A 25,163-nucleotide genomic window follows, 5' to 3' on the forward strand; every position below is an offset into this window, starting at 1 on the left:
TATACATTTTGATGTACCGAAGGTTGTTCGGAGTCCCGGATGTGATCATGGACATGACGAGGAGTCTCGAAATGGTCGAGACGTAAAGATTGATATATTGGAAGCCTATGTTTGGATATCGGAAGTGTTCCGGGTGAAATCGGGATTTTACCGGAATACCGGGAGGGTTACCGGAACCCCCCGGGAGCTATATGGGCCATAGTGGGCCTTGGTGGAAAAGAGAAGGGGCTGCCCTAGATGGGCTGTGCGCCTCCCCCTTCCCCTAGTCCTATTAGGACTAGGAGAGGTGGCCGGCCCCCTCCTCCTCTTTTCCCCCTCCGCGAATCCTATTCCGACTAGGATTGGGGGGGGGAATCCTACTCCTAGAGGGAGTAGGACTCTCCTGCGCCCTCCTCCTTGGCCGGCCAGCCTCCCCCCTCTACTCCTTTATATACGGAGGCAGGGGACACCTCTAGACACACAAGTTGATCCACGTGATCTATTCCTTAGCCGTGTGAGGTGCCCCCTGCCACCATATTCCTCGATAATACTGTAGCGGAGTTTAGGCGAAGCCCTGCTGCTGTAGTACATCAAGATCGTCACCATGCCGTCGTGCTGACGGAACTCTTCCCCGACACTTTGCTGGATCGGAGTCCGGGGATCGTCATCGAGCTGAACGTGTGCTCGAACTCGGAGGTGCCGTAGTTTCGGTGCTTGATCGGTTGGATCGTGAAGACGTACGACTACTTCCTCTACGTCGTGTCATCGCTTCCGCAGTCGGTCTGCGTTGGGTACGTAGACAACACTCTCCCCCTCGTTGCTATGCATCACATGATCTTGCGTGTGCGTAGGAAATTTTTTGAAATTACTACGAAACCCAACAAAATCAACCCCCACCCCACCCCCAGCCCAAAATAAAAAACACTCACGAATGCGGTTTGTATCTCTCACACACACCCACGTAGGTGGGGAACGCGCACGAAGAGAAGAGGTGCATGCACGGCGCACGTACTCCCGTCTCTTTCCCAACCACACCCGCGCGGGTACACGGTGGAGCTCATTTCTGTACGAAAAAGGCAGCCCACGTGGTAATTTGGCACGTGTACTGGTTTGCCCATTTGGTGAAGGGAGGATTGTCTACCATGGGTGAACAAACAAATTGCGACTTGACGTGTTATGTTAAAAAAAGAGGCAAACCATGTGGGGCCTACCTTAGAGGCAAGGCTCTATACACTGGAGTACTTTTGATGTGTCCCGTCAACTCGTAGAACGAGGAGAAGCTTGCTTAGTACGCCATCTCCCCCGCCCATGGGCGCGGTGGCTCGCAGGATGAGGTGAAGCTTGCTTACTACGCCTTACGCCCACTCCCTCGCCCATGTGCGCGGTGGCTTGCAGGACAAGGAGAAAAATTTACTACTCCTTCCGTTTACTCCTCGTCCCTACTACCTTGGTTATATAGATTATATCATATTGTTTGGAATATATATGTCCTTTAGTAGATTTCAATATGAACTACTAGTACATACTCCAAACACTGATGTATATAGACGTATTTTAGAGTGTAGATTCACTCATTTTTCTCCGTATGTAGCACTCTCCCTCGCCCCTCGACCCTCGCCCACATGGTGGACGTGCAGCAATTCATTCGGTCTCATATAGCCAGAACGATATATATTGCACGACCATTATTGCTCGACTTCCCGAAGAGGCGAAGAGCCAATCGCAAGGTCAATATTTTGGAGATGCCAAGCGCAAGGTTATAGGAGAACGAGTAGTAGGTGCTGCATCATTTATAAATAAAGTTTTTTTTTCTTCAGTGGCACGTACGCAATATGATAGGTTCATATGGAGAGAAAAGGAATACATAGTCAGGACAGGCCAGTCTACACGGTTGCTTGCTGGGGTTACTCTCTTCACACTCTCTCGCACAAAATGACTGTGGCCACATCTCTAACATCCTGGCGGATCACGTCCGCTTGGGGAAGGGGTGGATGCTTAGTGTAGATGCGGTGGTCGTCGCCGACGGCGAAAACCCACTATCGGCACGTCCCGATCAGGGGTCCCTGCCATTCTCTCTCACAAAGCCGGTGAGGTTGCCTTCGTCCCTTTTTCACTGCCGCGACGTGGGCAGTTGCCGCCTCCTGCCGCCCTCCTCAAGGTTGAGCTACGTCCCTCAGGTACAACTCCCTTTACAGCCGGCTTGCACCACTGCTCCAGCTGCCCACATCACTCCCTGTGGATATTTCTCTACTTATTTGCCCCTCACATACCTCCACTGGCTTCTATGTATTGTATTTGTGATGAGTTTATGTCTCATCAACTAGTCCCAGTAATCTTATTCTAATCACGCTTGTTCAATTTCTTTGCCACAGGGATGCTCATCTCGATTTTGGTGAAACTGCACAAAATGATCCGATGGTCAAAAGGTTGCAAACTTCATTTATTAGGAAGCTCAAACGTTGCCAGCAAATTGAAGCCTGGTCAGGGTTCACGGTTCAAGGTCTAGGGACTGCATGGATCGTTTTTTTCTTTAGCTGCCTCTGTTCCAAATTAAATGTCAACTTTAGTAGTAGTACAACTTTGTACTAAAGTTTGCACAAAGTTGAGAAACTTATTTTGGAACGGAGGGAGTACATATTTGCTATGATCTGTCAATCATTGAGATGCACTAGCATGCATGTTAGTCTCCTTTGTATTTGATGAAATGTTGCAACGGGCAACCTTGGACGCAAGATACATGTAACAGAAGCTGGAAGCTTCATAGCATTGTACAAATTTATCTCGCTGATAAATTGTAGTACATACTATACTAGTACTTCCTCCGTTCCTAAATATAAGTCTTTGTAGAGATTTCACCATGAACCACATGCGGATGTATATAGATGCATTTTAAGTGTAGATTCATTCATTTTGTTCTATATGTAGTGGAATCTCTACAAAGACTTGTATCTACTAGTAATAGCTAGCCCCCACTACTAGGAATTCTCTATCCTCTCCTTGAGCCACGCCATCAAAATTGATGTAGCCGTTAGATGAAGTAAATCAATCCATAATAGCTGTCTGATCTTGACATTGAGAGGCTCCGCACTAAGCCACATGCAAGCATGCAGAAATACTGTGCCACATGCATGTGAGTGGGTTTTAAATCATATCAACATGTCTGCATGCAAGCATGCACCGGTAGCATGCATGTAAGTGAGCTTTTAAGTCCCATTGACATGTCAAAAAGAAAAATATAATCCCATTATGCAGTAGGAATTGAGGAGTTGGCTGATCTTTTTTCCTTATGTGGGATGATCTAAATGATGATGGGAGTTTATTTAGTTTGGCTACCACATTTTTCATGCGGTTATAGAGTTTTTTTTGTTCTATGAAATCGATAATTTTGCATAGAGAGATATACCGCTGTTCCGCGCCAACGCGCGGGGACTCATCTAGTAATATTTAGGAACGGAGGGAGTACTATGTAAAGACTTAGGTGTCGCACAGTGATAGTTGTGTGAGGTGGGCCATGTAATCACTGAGCCTGCATGTTTTCACTGCTCTTGCACGCCTCCGCTGTAAGAATGGAGAAAATTGTAATCTAGTAGTAGTAGTATACCTCCTTTCGCCGAAAGCGTGGGACATCCAGCAGTCCTACCACCTTAGTAATAAAGACCAGTGAGCCGTCAAATCACATAGACCCAGCAGTAAGTTGTACGGACGAAGCAACCATCACTCTTGCGCCAGTGAGAGGTCACGTCCGCTCTGCCCGGGCATGAATGCGGCACCGATTCTTTGGAGCGGCGCTGACCGTTTCGGGCGGGAAGCGTGCACGGGCGATGGAGGGGCTTTGGGTGGGCCAAGCTGGTCAGGAGCGGGCGTGGCAGCTATCCGCATGTCCCTACCGGACACGCCCGGAAACTAGAGGATGCACCGACTTTCGCAGCTAAAATCGTACACTACACAACATCTCTCTGTAGGAGTAGGTCGATCTCTCGCTCTCTCTAACACACACATGGTGTTAAACACACACACACACGCGTGCGCGCGCGCCCACGCACGCACCTTGGTCCCGTTTCACCTTCTAACGTGACTTATTACACCTAGACGGAAAGAGTAGTAAGTATACGAGATACGGTGGCACACTAACTTAAGTCGAATACAAGTGGCCAAAATTTGTGTGCATGTTATAATAAGGATTCACTTAAAATAGTACGTGAGCGAAAAGAGGGATCAATTGGACAGTGTTCCCGAGCAGTAGCGAGATGTGTGAGGTAAGATACACCACTGGCCCTTTTAATTTTTCTTATTAATTTGTTTGTTTCACCCTCTAACTGGTGGGACCCAACGTACTACGTGGAGAGAGGTAAGGTGACTAAGGCTGCATTATTTCTGCACCATTGTGGATAGTCTTACCACCAAAGCCACATGACACGATTATGATTGAAATCCCAATGACTCCCACACACACAAAAAAAACACGGCATGCTTGTCACACGAATGCAGGAATGTATAAAAGGTTATTTCCCTCTCGCTGAACATAACGGGAGGGTTGTGTAGCTTGTTAGCCTGTTCGCTCACTCTCTCGCCCTCTCCCGCTGGAGCCTCAGCGCTTGTAGTTGCTCTCTTCACACTCTCTCGCCCTCTCCAGATCTAAACAAGACTTCGTTGGACTCTCTCTCCCCTCACTGCTGATCAAAGAGCCGGCAGGATCCGTCCGCCGGGAAGGGAAGGAGGCTTAACGATGTCGCCGTCGGCAAGGGACTACCGGCGCAGCTGTTCACTTTCCACCCAGCGGAGGCGCGGGAGGGCCTCCGACCCCTTCTTCTTCGCCGTCGTCCCGTCGCCCACCGAACCACGCCCCAAGAACCTTAAGGTATAATTTACTTACTCCACATGCATTGCTCTAGCTGCATGTATACCATGAATCTAGGACGTGGTTCAAAGAGGAAAGGAGTGGGGGAAAGTTGTGGGAAAAGTTGTATATAGCATGAATCTAGAACGTGGTTCAAAGAGGAAATGAAGGGGGAAAGTTGTATAGCATTAATCTAGCACGTGGTTCAAAGAGGAAAGGAATGGGGGAAAGTAGTGGGGAAAGTTGTATCGCATAAATCTAGGACGTGGTTCAAAGGGGAAAGGAAGGGTCAAAAGTACTAGTTCAAAAAGGAAAGGAAGGGACAAGGCTGTAGAGTTTGAGTAGGACTAGATTTGCTGCGCTCACATAGGGAAAGGCGTCTAAAGATAAAAAAACTGGGACCAACACAAATATGCTCCTTGGTTGCTTGTTCTTTGTTGCAACAGACTATGCATGACCACAGTACATCGGTAGATGCACATGGTGCTGGTGCGTCCACTGTCTCATGCAACTCATTAGTTGTTGTTAATCTAAGGCCCTGTTTGGTTAAAAATTCCCTGCTCCCTACGTGCTGGGTTCCAGGGACTAAACATGGACTAGAGGTTATTAAATGACAAGCTAAAAGTCCATGTTACCCCTAGTAATGAACTAATAGAGACAAGGTGCGATGCGTGGCCGGGGCAACTATTGGAAAAAGTCCCAAAAAGACTCCCTCGGGGTCTTCTTTCTTTAGTCCCAAATGCCCACTTTTAGTCCCTAAAAGTCCCTCCTCTTTGGTTTAGATGGTACTAACACGGAGTTTTTTTAGTCCCTACACCAAAAGGTCCCTGTAAACAAACACCCTCTAATAATGCCGCTGGAAAATTGATGCAATGCCTGTTGGGGAACGTAGTAATTTCAAGAAAATTCCTACGCACACGCAAGATCATGGTCATGCATAGCAACGAGAGGGGAGAGTGTGATCTACGTACCCTTGTAGATCGACAACGGAAGCATTTGGTTGATGTAGTCGTACGTCTTCACGGCCCGACCGATCAAGCACCGAAACTACGGCACCTCCGAGTTCTAGCACACGTTCAGCTCAATGACGATCCCCAGACTCCGATCCAGCAAAGCGTCGGGGAAGAGTTCCGTCAGCACGACGGCGTGGTGACGATCTTGATGTACTACTGTCGCAGGGCTTCGCCTAAGCACCGCTACAATATTATCAAGGACTATGGTGAAAGGGGGCACCGCACACGGCTAAGAATATGATCACGTGGATCAACTTGTGTGTCTATGGGGTGCCCCCTGCCCCCGTATATAAAGGAGTAGAGGAGGGGAGGGCCGGCCCTCTCTATGGCGCGCCCTAGGGGAGTCCTAATCCCACCGGGAGTAGGATTCCCCCTTTCCTAGTCCAACTAGGAGTCCTTCCATGTAGTAGGAGTAGGAAACAAGGAAGGGGCGCAGCCCCTCCCCCTAGTCCAATTCGGACTAGGCCTTGGAGGGCGCGCGGCCTGCCCTAGGCAGCCCCTCTCTCTTTCCCGTATGGCCCAATAAGGCCCAATACTTCTCCCGGCGAATTCCCGTAACTCTCCGGTACTCCGAAAAATACCCGAATCACTTGGAACCTTTCCGATGTCCGAATATAGTCATCCAATATATCGATCTTTACGTCTCGACCATTTTGAGACTCCTCGTCATGTCCCCGATCTCATCCGGGACTCCGAACTCCTTCGGTACATCAAAACTCATAAATTCATAATATAATTGTCATCGAAACCTTAAGCGTGCGGACCCTACGACTCGAGAACAATGTAGACATGACCGAGACACGTCTTCGGTCAATAACCAATAGCGGGACCTGGATGCCCATATTGGCTCCTACATATTCTACGAAGATCTTTATCGGTCAGATCAACAACATACGTTGTTCCCTTTGTCATCGGTATGTTACTTGCCTGAGATTCGATCGTCGGTATCCAATACCTAGTTCAGTCTCGTTACCGGCAAGTCTCTTTACTCGTTCCATAATACATCATCCCGCAACTAACTCATTAGTTGTAATGCTTGCAAGGCTTAAGTGATGTGCATTACCGAGAGGGCCCAGAGATACCTCTCCGACTTTCAGAGTGAGAAATCCTAATCTCGAAATTCGCCAACCCAACATGTACCTTTGGAGACACCTATAGAGCTCCTTTATAATCACCCAGTTACGTTGTGACGTTTGGTAGCACACAAAGTGTTCCTCCGGCAAATGGGAGTTGCATAATCTCATAGTCATAGGAACATGTATAAGTCATGAAGAAAGCAATAGCAACATACTAAACGATAGGGTGCTAAGCTAATGGAATGGGTCATGTCAATCTGATCATTCAACTAATGATGTGATCCCGTTAATCAAATAACAACTCTTTGTCCATGGTTAGGAAACATAACCATCTTTGATTAACGAGCTAGTCAAGTAGAGGCATACTAGTGACACTCTGTTTGTTTATGTATTCACACATGTATTATGTTTCCGGTTAATACAATTCTAGCATGAATAATAAACATTTATCATGATATAAGGAAATAAATAATAACTTTATTATTGCCTCTAGGGCATATTTCCTTCAGTCTCCCTCTTGCACTAGAGTCAATAATCTAGATCACATCGCCATGTGATTTAACATCAATAGTTCACATCTTTATGTGATTGGTTCACATCTCCATGTGACTAACACCCAAAGGGTTTACTAGATTCAATAATCTAGTTCACATCGCTATGTGATTAAGACCCAAAAAGTGATCATGTTTTGCTTGTGAGAGAAGTTTAGTCAACGGGTCTGTCACATTCAGATCCGCATGTATTTTGCAAATTTCTATGTCAACAATGCTCTGCATGGAGCTACTCTAGCTAATTGCTCCCACTTTCAATATGTATCCAGATTGAGACTTAGAGTCATCTGGATCAGTGTCAAAACTTGCATCGACGTAACCCTTTATGACGAACCTTTTGTCACCTCCGTAATCGAGAAACATATCCTTATTCCAGTAAGGATAATTTTGACCGCTGTCCATTGATCTACTCCTAGATCACTATTGTACTCCCTCTCTTAACACAGTGTATGGTATACAATAGATCTGGTATACAACATGGCATACTTTATAGAACCTATGACTGAGGCATAGGGAATGACTTTCATTCTCTTTCTATCTTCTGCCGTGGTCGGGCTTTGAGTCTTACTCAACTTCACACCTTGTAACACAGGCAAGAAACTTTTTCTTTGACTGTTCCATTTTGAACTACTTCAAAATCTTGTCAAGGTATGTACTCATTGAAAAACTTATCAAGCATCTTGATCTATCTCTATAGATCTTGATACTCAATATGTAAGCAGCTTCACCGAGGTCTTTCTTTGAAAAACTCCTTTCAAACACTCCTTTATGCTTTGCAAATAATTCTACATTATTTCCGATCAACAATATGTCATTCACATATACTTATCAAAAATGTTGTAGTGCTCCCACTCACTTTCTTGTAAATACAGGCTTCACCGCAAGTCTGTATAAAACTATATGCTTTGATCAACTTATCAAAGCGTATATTCCAACTCCGAGATGCTTGCACCAGTCCATAAATGGATCGCTGGAGCTTGCATATTTTGTTAGCACCTTTAGGATTGACAAAACCATCTTGTTGCATCACATACAACTCTTCTTTAATAAATCCATTAAGGAATGCAGTTTTGTTTATCCATTTGCCAGATTTCATAAAATGCGGCAATTGCTAACATGATTCGGACAGACTTAAGCATAGATATGAGTGAGAAACTCTCATCGTAGTCACCACCTTGAACTTGTCGAAAACCTTTTGCGACAATTCTAGCTTTGTAGATAGTAACACTACTATCCGTGTCTGTCTTCCTCTTGAAGATCCATTTATTATCAATGGCTTGTCGATCCTCGGGAAAGTCCACCAAAGTCCACACTTTGTTCTCATACATGGATCCTATCTCAGATTTCATGGCCTCAAGCCATTTATTGGAATCTGGGCTCATCATCGCTTCCTCATAGTTCGTAGGTTCGTCATGGTCAAGTAACATGACCTCCAGAATAGTATTACCGTACCACTCTGGTGCGGATCTCACTCTGGTTTACCTACGAGATTCGATAGTAACTTGATCTGAAGTTACATGATCATCATCATTAGCTTCCTCACTAATTGGTGTAGTAGTCACAGGAACAGATTTCTGTGATGAACTATTTTCCAATAAGGGAGAAGGTACAATTACCTTATCAAGTTTTCTGCTTTCCCCCCACTCACTTCTTTCGAGAGAAACTCCTTCTCTAGAAAGGATCCATTCTTAGCGACGAATGTCTTGCCTTCGGATCTGTGATAGAAGGTGTACCCAACTGTCTCCTTTGGGTATCCTATGAAGACATATTCCTCCGATTTGAGTTTGAGCTTATCAAGATGAAACTTTTTCACATAAGCATCGCAACTCCAAACTTTAAGAAACGACAGCTTAGGTTTCTTGCCAAACCATAATTCACACGGTGTCGTCTCAACGGATTTAAATGGTGCCCTATTTAACGTGAATGCAGCTGTCTCTAATGCATAACCCCAAAACGATAGTGGTAGATCGGTAAGAGACATCATAGATCGCACTATATCTAATAAAGTACGGTTATGACATTCGGACACACCATTACACTATGGTGTTCCAGGTGGCGTGAGTAGTGAAACTATTTCACATTGTTTTAATTGAAGGCCAAACTCGTAACTCAAATATTTTACCTCTGCGATCATATCGTAGAAACTTTTATTTTCTTGTCACGATGCTTTTCCACTTCACTCTGAAATTCTTTGAACTGTTCAAATGTTTCAGACTTATGTTTCATCAAGTAGATATCCCCATATCTGCTCAAATCATCTGTGAAGGTCAGAAAATAATGATACCTTCTGCAAGCCTTAATATTCATCGGGCCACATACATCAGTATGTATGATTTCCAACAAATCGGTTGCTTGCTTCATTGTTCTGGAGAACGGCGTTTTAGTCATCTTGCCCATAAGGCATGGTTCGCAAGCATCAAGTGATTCCAAAAGCCCATCAGCATGGAGTTTCTTCATGCGCTTTACACCAATATGACTTAAATGGCAGTGCCACAAATAAGTTGCACTATCATTATTAACTTTGCATCTTTTGGTTTCAATATTATGAATATGTGTATCACTACGATCGAGATCCAACGAACTTGTTTCATTGGGTGTATAACCATCGAAGGTTTTATTCATGTAAACAGAACAACAATTATTCTCTGACTTTAATGAATAACCGTATTGCAATAAACATGATCAAATCATATTCATGCTCAATGCAAAAACCAAATAACACTTCTTTAGGTTCAACACTAATCCCGAAAGTATAGGGGAGTGTGCGATGATGATCATATCAATCTTGGAACTACTTCCAACACACATCGTCACTTCACCCTTAACTAGTCTCTGTTTATTCTGCAACTCCTGTTTCGAGTTACTACTCTTAGCAACTGATCCAGTGTCAAATACTGAGGGGTTGCTATAAACACTAGTAAAGTACACATCAATAACATGTATATCAAATATACTTTTGTTCACTTTGCCATCCTTATCCGCCAAATACTTGGGGCAGTTCTGCTTCCAGTGACCAGTCCCTTTGCAGTAGAAGCACTTAGTCTCAGGCTTAGGACCAGACTTGGGCTTCTTCACTTGAGCAGCAACTTGCTTGCTATTCTTCTCGAAGTTCCCCTTCTTCCCTTTGCCCTTTTCTTGAAACTAGTGGTCTTGTTAACCATCAACACTTGATGTTTTTCTTGATTTCTACCTTTGTCGATTTCAGCATCACGAAGAGCTTGGGAATTGTTTCCGTTATCCCTTGCATATTATAGTTCATCACGAAGTTCTACTAACTTGGTGATGGTGACTAGAGAATTCTGTCAATCACTATTTTATCTGGAAGATTAACTCCCACTTGATTCAAGTGATTGTAGTACCCAGACAATCTGAGCACATGCTCACTGCTTGAGCTATTCTCCTCCATCTTTTAGCTATAGAACTTGTTGGAGACTTCATATTTCTCAACTCGGGTATTTGCTTAAAATATTAACTTCAACTCCTGGAACATCTCATATGGTCCATGACGTTCAAAACGTCTTTGAAGTCCCGATTCTAAGCCGTTAAGCATGGTGCACTAAACTATTAAGTAGTCATCATATTGAGCTAGCCAAACGTTCATAACGTCTGCATCTGCTCCTGCAATAGGTCTGTCACCTAGCGGTTTATCAAGGACATAATTCTTCTGTGCAGCAATGAGGATAAACCTCAGATCACGGATCCAATCCGCATCATTGCTACTAACATCTTTCAACACAATTTTTCTCTAGGAACATATCAAAATAAACATATGAAAGCAACAACGCGAGCTATTGATCTACAACATAGATATGCTAATACTACCAGGACTAAGTTCATGATAAATTAAAGTTCAATTAACCATATTACTTAAGAACTCCCACTTAGATAGACATCCCTCTAATCCTCTAAGTGATCACGTGATCCAAATCAACTAAACCATAACCGATCATCACGTGAAATGGAGTAGCTTTCAATGGTGAACATCACTATGTTGATCATATCTACTATATGATTCACGCTCGACCTTTCGGTCTCAGTGTTCCGAGGCCATATCTGCATATGCTAGGCTCGTCAAGTTTAACCTGAGTATTTTGCGTGTGCAAAACTGGCTTGCACCCGTTGTAGATGGACGTAGAGCTTATCACACCCGACCGTCACGTGGTGTCTGGGCACGACGAACTTTGGCAACGGTGCATACTCAGGGAGAACACTTTTATCTTGAAATTTAGTGAGGAATCATCTTATAATGCTACCATCAATCAAAGCAAGATAAGATGTATAAAAGATAAACATCACATGCAATCAAAATATGTGACATGATATGGCCATCATCATCTTGTCCCTTTGATATCCATCTCCAAAGCATCGTCATGATTTCCATCGTCACCGGCATGACACCATGATCTCCATCATCTTGATCTATATCAATATGTCGTCACATGGTCGTCTCGCCAACTACTGCTCTTGCAACTATTGCTATCGCATAGCGATAAAGTAAAGCAATTATTTGGCACTTGCATTTTATGCAATAAAGAGACAACCATAAGGCTTTTGTCAGTTGCCGATAACTTCAACAAAACATGATCATCTCATACAACAACTTATATCTCATCACGTTTTGACCATATCACATCACAACATGCCCTACAAAAACAAGTTAGACGTCCTCTACTTTGTTGTTGCAAGTTTTATGTGGCTGCTACGGGCTTAGCAAGAACCAATCTTACCTACGCATCAAAACCACAACGATAGTTTGTCAAGTTGGTGCTGTTTTAACCTTCGCAAGGACCGGGCGTAGCCACACTCGGTTCAACTAAAGTTGGAGAAACTGACACCCGCCAGCCACCTGTGTGCAAAGCACGGCGGTAGAACCAGTCTCGCGTAAGCGTACGCGTAATGTCGGTCCGGGCTGCTTCATCCAACAATACCGCCGAACCAAAGTATGACATGCTAGTAAGCAGTATGACTTATATCGCCCACAACTCACTTGTGTTCTACTCGTGCATATAACATCAAACCATAAAACCTAGGCTTGGATGCCACTGTTGGGGAACGTAGTAATTTCAAAAAAATTCCTACGCACACGCAAGATCATGGTGATGCATAGCAATGAGAGGGGAGAGTGTGATCTATGTACCCTTGTAGATCGACAACGGAAGCGTTTGGTTGATGTAGTCGTACGTCTTCACGGCCCGACCGATCAAGCACCGAAACTACGGCACCTCCGAGTTCTAGCACACGTTCAGCTCGATGACGATCCCCGGACTCTGATCCAGCAAAGTGTCGGGGAAGAGTTCCGTCAGCATGACGGCGTGGTAACGATCTTGATGTACTACTGTCGCAGGGCTTCGCCTAAGCACCACTACAATATTATCAAGGACTATGGTGGAAGGGGGCACCACACACGGCTAAGAATATGATCACGTGGATCAACTTGTGTGTCTATGGGGTGCCCCTGCCCCCGTATATAAAGGAGTGGAGGAGGGGAGGGCCGGCCCTCTCTACGGCGCGCCCTAGGGGAGTCCTAATCCCACCGGGAGTAGGATTCCCCCTTTCCTAGTCCAACTAGGAGTCCTTCCATGTAGTAGGAGTAGGAAACAAGGAAGGGGCGCAGCCCCTCCCCATAGTCCAATTCGGACTAGGCCTTGGGGGGGCGCGCGGACTGCCCTAGGCAGCCCCTCTCTCTTTCCCGTATGGCCCAATAAGGCCCAATACTTCTCCCGGCGAATTCCCGTAACTCTCCGGTACTCCGAAAAATACCCGAATCACTCGGAACCTTTCCGATGTCCGAATATAGTCGTCCAATATATCGATCTTTACGTCTCGACCATTTTGAGACTCCTCGTCATGTCCCCGATCTCATCCGGGAGTCCGAACTCTTTCGGTACATCAAAACTCATAAACTCATAATATAACTGTCATCGAAACCTTAAGCATGCGGACCCTACGGTTCGAGAACAATGTAGACATGACCGAGACACGTCTCCGGTCAATAACCAATAGCGGGACCTGGATGCCCATATTGGCTCCTACATATTCTACGAAGATCTTTATCGGTCAAACCGCATAACAACATACGTTGTTCCCTTTGTCATCGGTATGTTACTTGCCTGAGATTCGATCGTCGGTATCCAATACCTAGTTCAATCTCGTTACCGGCAAGTCTCTTTACCCGTTCCGTAATACATCATCCCGCAACTAACTCATTAGTTGCAATGCTTGCAAGGCTTAAGTGATGTGCATTACCGAGAGGGCCCAGAGATACCTCTCCGACATTCGGAGTGACAAATCCTAATCTCGAAATACGCTAACCCAATATGTACCTTTGGAGACACCTGTAGAGCTCCTTTATAATCACCCAGTTACGTTGTGACGTTTGGTAGCACACAAAGTGTTCCTCCGGCAAGGGGGAGTTGCATAATCTCATAGTCATAGGAACATGTATAAGTCATGAAGAAAGCAATAGCAACATACTAAACGATCGGGTGCTAAGCTAATGGAATGGGTCATGTCAATCAGATCATTCAACTAATGATGTGATCTCGTTAATCAAATAACAACTCTTTGTCCATGGTTAGGAAACGTAACCATCTTTGATTAACGAGCTAGTCAAGTAGAGGCATACTAGTGACACTCTGTTTGTTTATGTATTCACACATGTATTATGTTTCCGGTTAATACAATTCTAGCATGAATAATAAACATTTATCATGATATAAGGAAATAAATAATAACTTTATTATTGCCTCTAGGGCATATTTCCTTCAATGCCACAGTTGAAAGCAAATTACATGTTTAACGAATTTTATTGTTAATATAATCTCTATGTTAATATTAATAAATGCTACTGTTTGAGAAATGCTACTGTCTTGCTTTCTTTCCAATTTAGATAAGGTAGATGCTTCTTTTTGTTGGCTTCTGTGTCATCCATCGTTATTGACCACTAATTGTTTCCTTTGCACCTCTGTGTAAACAGGGTTATCTGCTTCACCTCGTTGCAATTGTGACCTTTTGTTGCACTGCACAAACCACTTTTGTTTTAAGAGTGTTTTGTGCAGTTCAACCAAAATGTCACACCGACAACGTTGCTTGATTGCTTGATCTTAGTGGAACTGCACAAGAGGAGATCTTACTTCCTATCCGTTAAGGCGAATTTGGTTCAGATCTTCTTCTTGTGAGTTGTTTGAATTATGCATCATGAGAGGTCAGTACTAGCCTTCTTTCACATGATTCTGCAGTGTGCATTCATATGTTGTGCTACTTGTACGATAATGTCGCTTGATTTTAGTGAACTGCACAAATGGAGACAAGACTTCCAATCTGTATGTGCACCGTACTATCCCATTGAGGTAAGATAAGGATATTTCACAACTGTTGGCCTGTATTTTGCCACTTTCATCAGAAAATTAAGTTTAGTACTATACATGTGCTCCCTAATTGACATGCCAAATATTACATTGAAGGCGAAGCCTGTTTGTTATTGAACCAAGTGATGAAGGGGAAGAACAAGGGGAAGAAAAACAAAAATGAACTCCCGGTGCTGTCATGAAAAAGTGGTATTGTCCTTGAGAAGTGCTTCATCTGTGCTGTTTTAAATATTTCCTTTCCTTTTTTTCGAGCAAATAGTGATGCTAGCATTTAGTAGTCCTCTTATCTTTGCACAACAGGATCATCTTACTCTGAAGAAGAATATGGAGTACGTGAAGTGACTAGTTCCAATTATGCGAGGATGAAGAAGCCCTGTCTATCTTATCATCAGAAGGAGCAGTTGAAGGATGGTTACATTACTCCCCACAAGACCAAACTAACTTCAGCTCAGAAGGACTGACAAAATCACCATTTTTTTGCTGTGATGCGCGAGTACAATGTTGTTCTAGGATTCTTTCTGGTGAGTTCCATTTTTCTACAAGTGTGCTCTACATGGACCATGTATGTGCCTGTTAAAACTGTCAATTCATAGTACAATTTGCTCTATACTAATCACTTTTTTGTATTTGTGCAAACAGGGGTGCTCAGCTTGATTTCAATGGGAACTGCACAAAATGTTCATGAATACATCGAATCATTCATTTCCACCACAAGAAAGGAGGTGCCGATAAGTTCAAGGCGTTGCAACATATAAGGGTGAAATCATACAAGCTACGCGCGAATTTGGTTGATTTTGGTGAAACTGCACAAAAAAGAACAACTGGTTTATTTAGCACGAGGTGACATGTCAATGTCCGAACTGATGGCAAACCCTGCCCATTCCACAATCGTAGGCATTTGATGTTTTGGAATGGGACAACCTTGTCAAATTTTGCTCATTGATTTTAGCAAGACATGCGTTTGATATTTTTGAATGGGCGCCCTTGTTGTCAGCAACGTCGATCAATTTTTCTTTATTCTTTAGTTGTGAAGTAAATATTGCCTCAGACATGTGAGTCGCTGAGATGCATAATCATCAATTGTTTTGAATGTTCTCTATGAATTGCCAGGCCTGTGTATTTGATTGCAATGTACAGAAACGCTAAAAACCTGCTCAAACTCTTTGTACTCCTTCTGTTCCTTTTTACTTTGCACACTGTGAAAGTGCATACTTTTTTGTATAAGAGTGGTCAAAGTAGAGATAGTTTGACTGCAGACAAAACTTGTATGCAGACTAGAAAGGACCGAAGGGAGTACATGTGAAACTGCTGCAAACGAGGTGATCACCCTGGGAACCATGCTAGTACATATTGTTTTGCATGTTCATCCAATGCCAGTGATACAGAAATTTGAACTAATCGAAATAAATTCATTCATACACGGTCGGATTTCATATAAACATGCCAGATTTCATTACATTTCATACATTCTTCAACTAAAAAGGGGTGCGCTAGAGGTATAATTAATTAACCGAAGCTACCCACCTGTGTCCTGCTGAGCCGAACAGAAGCTTCAGTGACTTAACTGCAGGTGCAGTTGCATAACTGACATGTGGCCTACTGGGCCCACATGTCAGTCAGCTAACTGCACCAGCAGTTAAGTAGAAGCAGCGTTACTCTCCAGCAGAACTCCCCGACTCCACGTCGCCGCCAAGAAGCTAACCGGCCGTCAATGGTCAACCCGCCTAGCTTGGCTTCAACAGGAGGGTAGCAGCGGTGGCCTTACTTGGACCCAAGCGGCGGCGACCTACCGTGTTCTACTCTTCCTCGTTTTCTGTGTGGCGTGGCCTCGTTAGCAGCGGGGCGGGGCCTCGGCGGAGCCGGCTATATCCTTTGTCTCGTTGCCGGCGGGCGGTGCCTTAGCGGAGCGGTGGAAATCCTCCCCCGCGTTGCCGACAGGGTGGGGCCTCAGCTGAGCCGGCGATGTCCTCTGCCTCGTTGTTGGTGGGGCGGGGCCTCGGCGGAGCCGGCGGTGTCCTCTGCCTCGTTGTTGGTGCCACGGGGCCTCGGCGGAGCAGGGCCTCGTTGCCGCCAGTGGAGCGGGGACTCGTCGGAGCCGGCATTGTCCTCTGCCTCATCCTCGGTCTCACCAAATAGTGCCTCGCCCGCTTCATCGCCCTCTTTGCTAGCCTCTTTGTAGGCGGCCGCAGCCTCCGCCACCCGCATGCGCTCCCGCCAGCGCTCGAGGCGGCCCTTGCGGGCGAAGCGGCATGAGTCGAGCAGCGCCTCCTGCTCTGCCCGCTCCGCGGCGATCTACTCCTCCGCCTGAAGATGCTCCTGGAGGAGATGGTGGTTGTAGGCGGCGTCGGCCTGCGCCTCTCGGAACTGCTCCTGACGCATCTGCCTCACACTATCCATATATTGGGCACGGGCCTCGCCGATGGTCATGGTGCAATGCACCGGTGAGGATGGCGCGGAGGAGGGGGTTGGCGTCGGATCGTCGACTACCATGTTCTCCATTGGGACGTCGTCGTCCTCCGGCTATCTGCCGGCCAGCCGGTCGGCAGCAATGGCTGCCATCTCCTTGTGGTCCGTGGTCCGCCTATCCCGAAGAGCGCTGGAGCGTGAGGAAGCCATGGTGGGAAGTAGTGGTGTGGACAGGAGAAAGGGAATGGATGCGGATGACTGCGGCTATGGACGGCGCAACATTTTATATAGCAATGGTGGGCGGGCGGAGGGACGGACGTGTGGCACCGGAGTAGCCGCCTCGGCAACTGCATATCATTAATGTGGGCGGCAGATGGACGGACGGACGGCACTTGTGTCGTTTGAAGGCGGAGCAATCGCCTGCACCGGGAAGCGGGGCGGGCGGCGCTGACTGTTTTGGGCGGAAAGCGCGCGTGGGCGAGGAGATGACTTTACTTGGAGAGGATGACAATGGGGACCCACCAGGTCCATAGCCTCACATACGCAAGTGCCTCCTTATATATATACTAGCAAGATGCCCATGCGTTGCATGGAACATCAAGATGCATTTGTATGAGTAGTTTATCTTGTGGGAGATAAGGACGAACGAGGCAAGGCCTTATCTGTAAATGTGGAGAGAGGTGCGGGTATCTTTTGTAAAATTGTCATAGTTTGCTTTCTATCCGTCAGATATAGATCGGACGATCTCTATTACAAGATGGCAGGCACACCATCATCACCAACTCGGTTTTCTATAAGAGTAGTATATATATATATATATATATATATATATATATATATATATATATATATATATATATATATATATGTATGTATGTATAAAACTATACTCCCTCCGTCTAGGTGAATAAGTCATATTAGAAGGTGCATCACGACCTAGGTGCAAGCAGATTGGTGGAAAAGAAGAATATTTCTCTCTTCTAAACACAACATTTAATCACAGCAGTTAAGAGGATGCCTTATTAGCTACCCATGCAGGCCATCGTAATTCATAGCATGCAAAGCGCTTTTATTTCTTACCTAATAACCGCATGGACGTGCTACATGCATTGGTCCTTGCCCGAGCAAAAAAAAGGGAGGAAAGGGGTTTCCACGAGAGACAACGAGGCAGAGGTGGAAGCGCTCGCTGGAGTTATTTATTTTGCTTCCCCCTGGTTTCCTAACATCACGGTCCCACACCACTGTCAACCTATGTAGTACTAGTCAATAAACGAGAGAATTGCACAAGAAGCGGTCGACAGCTGGACCAAGCAGCTCGAGCAGTATTTGTGTTTTTGAGGTGTGAGCACTTCAGAGTTTTTTGATGTTTAGCCCGGATATTAATTTTTCTCCTCTGAACAACAACAAAAACATCGCTGTAGGTATTAACTGGGCGGGTTGTGGCCTGTCTAGCCCAGGCCAGATATCCAGCCCAGATATTAATTTTTTTCAAGCTGAAAATGGCTAGCCCAGCTATACTTTTTTTAGGAATACCCAGGCAAGGTCAAGTTGTTATTCTCCGCCCTGCTGGGCTGCAAATCCTTCCTAGGAGGGATGCATTAGGCCTAACAAGAAAATGGGCTTTAAGAAATAATAAATGGGATGTAATTATAAAAACTGGGCAGTAACTATAAAAAAATGTACCAAACACATGATTACTTTATAAAATATTATTTTTGGATATTGAAAATTTTAATTTCATTAATTGTTGCGAGCGCAATGTTTCGTTGGATTTTTACGTAATATAAATTTATATTGAAATTGTATTTAATCTGACTAGAAATTTCGGGATAAAAATATTTCGGATCTCATCAAAATGTGGGAAATTTTATTGAATTCTGTTTTGAACGGTTGGTTGAAATGGGCTGTACTTTTAACAAACTGTAAATGGGCTATAGTAAATTCCATTAGAATTCAAAAATGGGCCACACATTCTTACAAATCTCAAATGGGCTATAAGTTCTCTGCCACACACTTCTGGCCTTACTAAGTAGACGCGTCCCCTAAAAAAACAGAGTTGACGCGTATGCAAGGCTTTGTCAACTTATAGTCAACACACGGTTCTAGCAGCAGTGGCCGTTGGATGTCCATCCAACGGATGCCGTGCTTCTTCTTCAATCTCGGATATTCTAGCTTCACCCGCCCAAAAAATGATTCCTCCCCCTGACATCTGGGGCGCACCGTTTTGGAAGCTGACCTGTGGGCCTACTAAGTTGACGTACCAAGGGCTTTGTCAACTTAGTCAATATAAACGATTCTAGCTGCAGTGACCGTACGATGTCCATCCAACGGCCGTAGTGCTTCTTCAACCTCTGGTCTTCTTGCTCCAGCCGCCCAAAGCAGCGCTGGTCATGCCGCCTGCTCCTGCCTCCCATGGCCGGCTGTGCTGCCGTGGACGCCTCACTGCCCCCTACTATTCCCACCGCTAGCCAGGCCCTGCGGCGATGGCAGCCTCACACCGCAGCCGAACGAGTGAACCCTCATACTCCTCTCCGCTTGGGCATCCACTGCCGCGTCTTCACCGGCTCCGCGTCATCCCCTTCCTAGGCCTCGCCATTGTCCACCGCCCTAGTGCTCTCGGCGCGGCGTGGTCAACGTGGAAGGAACGACTTCCATCGGACGTGGACTGTACGTGGAGAGGCTGACAGCTGGGTCCACGGCGGCAGCAAGGAAGTGCCTCCTTATTACGCGGAAAATAATGATTCCTCCACCTGACAGCAGGGACCCACCGGACGGGCCACCAGTATTTTGCGAAAAAAATCGTTTCCCCTGACTGCTGGGACCCACCGGACGAGCCACCGTATTTCGCGAAAAAAACGTTCCCCCCGCTGTCAGCTCAGACCCATCAGAAGTGCCTCCTTATTACGCACAAAAAAATGAATACTCCCCCGGCTAGCTGGGACCCACCTTGCTGGGAGACTGACTTGTTGGCCTACTAAGTTGACAGGGATGAAGGGCTTTGTCAACTTAGTCAATATGAACGATTCTAGCTCCAGTGACTGTACGATGTCCATCCAACGTCCGTAGTGCTTCTTCAACCTCTGGTCTTCTTGCTCCAGCCGCCCAAAGCAGCACCGGTCGTGCCACATGCTCATGCCTCCCGTGGCCGGCTGTGCTGCTGCAGAGGCCTCACCGCCCCCTACTATTCCCACCGCTGGCCAGGCCCTGCGGCGACGACAGCCTCACACCTCAGCCGAACCAGTGAACCCTCGTAGTCCTCTCCGCGCGGGCTTCCACTTCTGAGTCGTCCCCTTCCTAGGCCTCGCCGTCGTCCACCGCCGTGGTGCTCTCCGCGCGGCATGGTCAACATGGTTAAGGAACGACTTCCATCGGAAGAGTACTGTACGTGGAGAGGCTGACAGCTGGGTCCATGGCCACAACATAGTTTTTTGTGATTTGCCAAGTAAGTCGCTTTGTCAGGCCTGTTGGGCTGCAAATCTTTCAAGACGAGGAATGGCTGTACATTTTTAAAACACATCAAACCGGCAATTAGTTTCAAATATCTTTTTTTTATTTCAAGATTTTAAATTACATTAATTTTTATGCATGGAGAATTTGTTGGATTTTATATTGATATACATTTATTTTTAAAATCAGTTTGAATGTGAGTCGAAATTTCGGGATTAAAAACAGTTCAGACCGCACCAAAATATGCAAAATTTCGTATAATTTTTTAACCGTTGCCACAATATGGGCTGTAATGCTAACAAAAAGAATATGGGCTCCAAAAAAACCTTAATAATTAGCAAATGGGTTGTAAATTATTAGAAATAATGGCAGATGGGTTGTATGCTGTTTTCCACAGATTTGAGGCTTTCCTAAAAAAAGGTTGACGCACAAGCACTGACTGTTAGATGTCCATCCAACGGCCGTTGTGTTTCTCAATCTCTGCTCTTCCTGCTCCAGCCGCTCAAACAAGCGCCGGCGGGACTACCTACTCCCTCCTCCTCGCGGCCGGCTGTGCTGCCGCGCAGGCCTCATCTCCCGACCGTACTCCCATCGCTGGCCTAGCCATGCCTCTACTCACCCACACCTGTTGTTATTCTCCGACGACGGTAGACGAACCAGTAAACCCTCATACAGTCGTACTCCCCTCCGCGTGGGAAACAACTACCGAGTCTTCCCTGCCTTCGTGTCGTCCCCTTCCTAGGCCTCACCGTCGTCCACCGCCCTGGTGCTCTCGGTGCTGCGTGATCAACATGGTCAACGAACGACTTCCATCGGACGTGGACTGTACGCAGAGAGGCTGATAGCTGGGTCCATGGCCGCAACAAGGAAGTGCCTCCTTATTACGCGGAAAATAATGATTCCTCCACCTGACAGCTGAGACCCACCGGACGGGCCACTGTATTTCTTGAAAAAAATGTTTCCCCCTGACTGCTGGGACCCACCAGCTACATCTTCGCATCCAAGGAAGTGCGTCCGGGCAAAAACAATGATTTGCCCCCTGACTACTGGGACCCACCAGCTACATCTTCGCAGGCAAGGAAGTGCCTGACAGTCGGGACCCACCTGGTCGAAGCGTACATAGCGTTGTCATTTTGGTCGCGAACGTGTACGTACATACTGGTCGATGTAGAGGCGCGCACATGTCGTAGTAGAGGCGCGCACGTAGCATGTACACGTACGTACAACGGCCAGGGTGCAAGAAAGAAATACGGCCACGTGTGTGTACATACGGGCAGGGTCTCGAACGTCTACTCGCGCATACGTACGGCCAGGGCTCGTGTACATTGCTGGGTCGGAACGGAGAAACAGCGTCGTCGTTGTGTTCATGGGGAGGCAATGGAATGCGTCGTGTTCATGGGGAGGCAACAGAACGCGTGGGAGCCAACTGGCTGGGTCGGAACGGAATGCGTGGTCGTGTTCATCGGGAGGGCTTGGATGGAACAGGCGATGGAAACGAGGCCTGGCATACCGCACAACGGAGGAAAAGGACCTCCTACGTTCGGAACGGGGTCCTGTTGATTGGGAGGGGTCTGGCGTACCGCAAAACGAAGGAAACGAACCTCCTACGGTCGAAACGGGGGTCCTGTTGATCGGGAGGGGTGTGGCGTACCGCAAAACGGAGGAAACGGACTTTTGTTGGAGCGCTACAGTCGAAACGGGGGTCCTGTTCATCGGGAGGGGTGTGGCATACCGCAAAACGGGACTCCACGGGATACTGTTCATCTCCACCGTCGACCCCCTCTAGCCTCCACAAGCTACTGTTCATCCACCGTCGACCTCCTCCAGCCTCCACCTGCGAGTGTTCATCCACGGGCTCCTATTCATCCAACCTCCACCGCGCGCTACTCCACCGGCCACTGTTCAACCAGCCCTCTCCACGGGCTCCTGTTCAACCAACCCTCCACGGGCTACTGTTCATCCTGCCCTCCACCGTCTACTGTTCATCCTGCCCTCCACGGGGTGGTCCTGTTCATCCAGCCCTCCACGGGGTCCTGTTCATCCAGCCCCAACCGGCTCGATCGATTGGGGTCCTGTTCATCAAGAGGCAACACCACGGGGTCCTGTTCATCCACCCCCACCGGTAACTGTTCATCCAACCCCCCCGGCAAAGCTCATTGTTCATCCAGAGGCAGCATCAATCGGCTTTAGTTAGCAGCAGTAGCGAAGGAATCGCTCGATCGGGTTCAGTTAACAACCATCGATCGATCGCTCGGGTTCAGTAACGCGTAGCCTGCGGTGCAATCGCTCGGGTTCAGTTAGAGCCCAACACCTTGCTCGGGTTCAGTTAGAGCCAATGCCTCGCACAAACGCGCGTACGTGTACGAGAGAAACACACATCGCTCGGCCCCCGACCTCCCACCGTAACCGGGAACTCCCCAAAATTTTCCTCCCCCTCGCTTCTACCACGGTTTTTTCCGTCATGGACGGCCCAAAGAATGTCATGCAGCTGCGTCTCCGGCCCGCCCAGGACGAAAAGCCCATTTTCTGTCATGATTTTTTTTCATAGAAGTAGGAGCCCACCACATCTATGATGATACCGGATTTTGTCACAATTATCGTCATAGAAGTGTCATATGTATGACAGAAAAAAAATTCGTTCGGCCCAAAATGTCATGGATGTGTCTTTTTTTGTAGTGTCTGCCGTCCCCCGGCGCACTCTCCATCGGTGACGACGAGCCAGGACCATCGTGTGTGCGCGGCCTTAGGCGTGCCCGCCGCTCACGACATGACGTGCCGGGGCTGGGCGCCCCCCGGCGCATTCTCCACCAGCGACGATGAGCCGGAACTGCCGTGTGTGCGCGGCCTCCGGTGTGCCCGCCGCTCACGACATGACGTGCCGGGGCTGGGTGCCCTCTGGCGCACTCTCCACCAGCGACGACGAGCCGGGACCGCCATGTGTGTGCGGCCTCCGGTGTGCCCGCCGCTCACGACGATGACGTGCCGGGGCTGGGTGCCCTCGCAAACTCTTCACGGGTGGCGACGAGCAGGACCGTCATGTGTGCGCGGACTCAGGCATGCCCGCCACTCACAATGACGAGGTAGCGGAGCCGTCGTCCGTGCGCGGTCCCTGGCGCACTCTCCGCCGTCGAGTCCGTCGGCAACACCATCATGCCAGGACTCCGTGATCATTCGACTCGGCGCAGTCTACCATGCCGCCCTCTTTCTACCTGTACCATCGGCGGTGCGGTGCATCACGAGGCCTTACCCGCCGTCACCTCGTCGGTCCATGGAGGCGCCATGGGCTGGCCAGGACTCGGGGACATGCATCGTTCGACTCGGTGCATCCTAGTGTGCCCCTTCTACTCACAGCACCGGTGGCGCTGAGGCGTGGCACCGCCGCATCACGAGGCCTTACTCGGCCCGTCTCACCGGTCCATGGAGGCGCCATGTGCTGGCAGGGACCCGTTGACACACATCGTTCGACTCGGCACACCTTACTATGCCCCCTTCTGCCTACACCATCAGCGACGCCTGGGCGAGGCTCCACCGCATCGCAAGGTCTCCTTCGATGCTGTCTCGCCAGTCCATGGAGGCACCACGGGCTGGCCGAGACTCGGCAGCATTGTCCGCTCGATGCGATGGCGGCGGCACGGAGCGCGACGAGTCGATGACTCGTTGTAACCACGGACGCGGCGCTGCGCTTGACGAGTCACGACGACTCATCGTGACTATGGCGGCGGAGACATCATCCGACTACGGCCAGGACACGCTTGGGCGTAACTTGCGGCCTTCCTCTTCGAAGACACTCCATGTCAGCGACACGCGCCCTTTGGAGTGTGGCTCATGTGCCATTGCCGGCCATGACAAGCGGTGCGAGGTGGCGACTTCCTCCGCCATTGGCGATGGTGTATGCGGGCATCGACGGATGCGTGCACTCCATGTGCAGCACGTCCATCCGTCCCTTTTTCTCCTTTCGATGTATACTCCCGCGGGGCATACCCCTTGCACATACGGCAAAGCTACAAAGCCATCAACGACGTCCAAGCCAAGCACAATCATGCATGCTACCTCTACTCCAACAACAACGACGCCGCTCAAGACTGACGAGGCAAGACGGCATAGGCGGCCGTGGCCGGAGCAAAGGCCATGTTTTCGACAGCGCGTGTACCACTTCGTACATGGACTCTGTCGTCGCCACACACACCACCGCCACCATGCATGAGGAACGCGAAGCGAAGACCGAAGACTATGACTGTGTAGCTTAATCGGAGGTGACCCATGGTACTATCCATGGGAGTAATTAACCGGGGGGGCTTTCCGAGGCCCCCGGGAACCAGGAGACCATGATCGCTTGATCCTTCGGCCGCGCCAGCAGGCCCCGCTTTCATTTTCTTTCTTCTTCTTGGTATTTGTGTACTATGTACACTAGCACGCCCGCAACTTTTTGTTCCCCGGTGCAAAGGGAGACGCTTATACAAAACCTCTGTCCTTTCGTACGAGCAAGT

Source organism: Triticum aestivum, chromosome 5A, assembly GCF_018294505.1.
Source record: "Triticum aestivum cultivar Chinese Spring chromosome 5A, IWGSC CS RefSeq v2.1, whole genome shotgun sequence".
NCBI lineage: Eukaryota > Viridiplantae > Streptophyta > Magnoliopsida > Poales > Poaceae > Triticum > Triticum aestivum.